This window comes from Tupaia chinensis, unplaced genomic scaffold, assembly GCF_000334495.1.
Source record: "Tupaia chinensis unplaced genomic scaffold, TupChi_1.0 Scaffold000416_1, whole genome shotgun sequence".
Classification (NCBI taxonomy): domain Eukaryota; kingdom Metazoa; phylum Chordata; class Mammalia; order Scandentia; family Tupaiidae; genus Tupaia; species Tupaia belangeri.
The window spans coordinates 3,249,055-3,251,493 of NW_006159921.1; the positions used below are offsets into that span (position 1 = coordinate 3,249,055).

General features: G+C 38.3%; 1 pseudogene; it reads right to left on the bottom strand.

Annotated features, from left to right (window-relative positions):
- LOC102470312 (mitochondrial import inner membrane translocase subunit Tim10 B-like) overlaps positions 1–2,439 on the bottom strand; it is a 5,151-nt pseudogene that overhangs the window by 1,923 nt on the left and 789 nt on the right.

Here is a 2,439-nt window from a genome sequence, read left to right on the forward strand (position 1 = left end):
AAAAAAAAAAAAGTACCAAATACCAACACAAAAAGAGACAGAAAGTTTGAACATTCTTCTAAAGGATAAATAAATTGAATTAGAAAATTAAAATCTCATGAAAAAAATCTCTAGGCCAAGAGAACTCTAGTGAACTCTAGCTATTGTTTAAGAAAGAAATAATACTGGGACCAGCAGTTAGCTTAATGGCTATGTCGCTGAACTCCCACGTAGTTGACTGCTGTTCGAGTCCTGGACCCGGTGGCTTAAACTCACGCTGGGCGCGTGTGCATGCGTGCCCAAGATCCCGAGAGGAGAATGGAGGAGGAGGGATTGTGGCGTGGCCATCCCCCTGGGGGGGGTGATTTCTCGCTTTCTGTCTCTATGTCTCTCTCTTTCTTTCTGGCGAGCGCACACACCCTATAGCAAAAGCCTCTCAAAAAATAAAAAAGAAAGAAAGAAAGAAAGAATACTAATTCATACAACTCTTTCAGAAAATGAAGAAACAGCTCTCAATTCCTTTTTTATGAAAGCAGCATGACCTTGAGAGCAAAACCAGATAAAGACACTAGAAGAAAAGAAAATTATAGGCCATCATCCTTCATGAACACAGATGTAAACATCCTTAACAAAAATAAGCAAATCCAATCCAGCAATAGATCAAATCACAATACATCATGATCAAGGGGGTTTATTCCAATATGTGTGTTTGGCTTAATATTAAATTCGTGTAATAAACCGCATTTTTTTCAGCCACTCATTTCTCTTTATTTACAGTTTGTGTTCAATACAAATCAATTTCATAACATGAGAAGTTACTCAGAATCAAAGCATAAACACACACACACAGTACACCATGCAAAATAGATGGCCAGCATTCAGGTGTGCAGCGGAGGGGAGTGTGCATTCACACACATGGTAGTTTCAGATCTCGTCCCTCTGGTTCTGCTCATGTACATTTCTGAACATGAGAGAAAATGACTTTGTGGCCATATTAGATACTGGAACAGAACCTAAGCATCCGCGTGTGACCATGCGAACAAAATACTTCCGGGGCGTGCATTTTTAAAAAGGTTTTCGTGTTGAGGCTGTTGGAAAAGATTTTCCAGAATCAAGCTCAGTTGAGGTTCTAACTTTCTAAAAATACTGATAACAGAAAGTGTTCCAAATGTGGCTATTCTGATCCATAGGTTAAAAAAAATGTACTTACAGAAAGAGGATAAAAGTTTCTGTGAATTTTATGCAAGGTAGCCTCCATTCTTCACTTCCCAAATACCTGATTTACAGTTTTGGCTCTTTCACATATTTACCTTTTTAATTTCAAGATTTGTAATTCTACCTTCAAAACATCATTTTTAATGTAAAAAAGGCAGAAATGCAACATATGCAGAAATAAAAAGCAGTATTTTTAAATTAGTTGAGGTCAATGCAATTCTACTCTTTTAAAATAATATTAACTAAAAAAAATAGTTTAACTAAATGAATCTGGTACTCTTGTCCAATAAAATCAGGTGACAGAAAATGTCTACCATTTGACTTTATAAGGTTAAGTAATATTCACCCAGAACGCTTAGGTTTGGGGATGGATTTCAATCCATCATTGCCCTAGCACATCTCAATGAGTACATAAAAGATCAAATGCAATGTCCAACCCCAAGCCTCAGAGGAAGAGTTCGGTTCCCCAGAAAACAGTGACAGCTCTACAACGTGAAATCTTATCTAGAGTTCATTGGCATGAAATGAACACTGCTGAAATGATACATTGAGGATTTACAGAAATACCTAGAAGTTTTTCCTATTGTACATATAAATAGAATCTTGGAAACTTTTCATATTACCTAATTGTTTTATGGCCCTATGGATTTGATGAACCAAATGAAAACTGAATTTCCATTCTACATCCCATCCTTTATCTCTAGATAAGATACAATCTATTCTTAATTTCAAGGTAGAGTTTTACATGTCCACATTTCTTTTTTTTTTGGAGAGATTTTCGCTATAGGGCATATGCACTCGCCAGAAAGAAAGAGAGAGACAGAGACAGAAAGTGAGAAAGGGAAGATGGTCACGCTGCAATCCCTTCTCCTCCATTCTCCTCTCGGGATCTTGGGCACACATGCACACGCACCCGGCATGAGTTTTAAGCACCGGGTTCGGGACGTAAACCGCGATCGACTACGTGGGAGTCCAGCGACATAGCCGTTACGCTAACTACTGGTTCCCCAAGAACAAGACTTAATGTCTCTCATAAGAGGTGGAGGACTAGAGTGTTGTGTGCTAAACCACACCGGCAATCTGACCCTAAATTCCAGAAGGACGGTATTGGTGGAAATAACAGGCAAATTCTATTTGTAGACAAATGAGATTTATTATTCTATCTGCTTTTCCCAACTTAGAGATACAGAATGGGAATCTGGTTAGAATTGCCAGCCATTCATTGGACTGGGTCATATAGCTTCC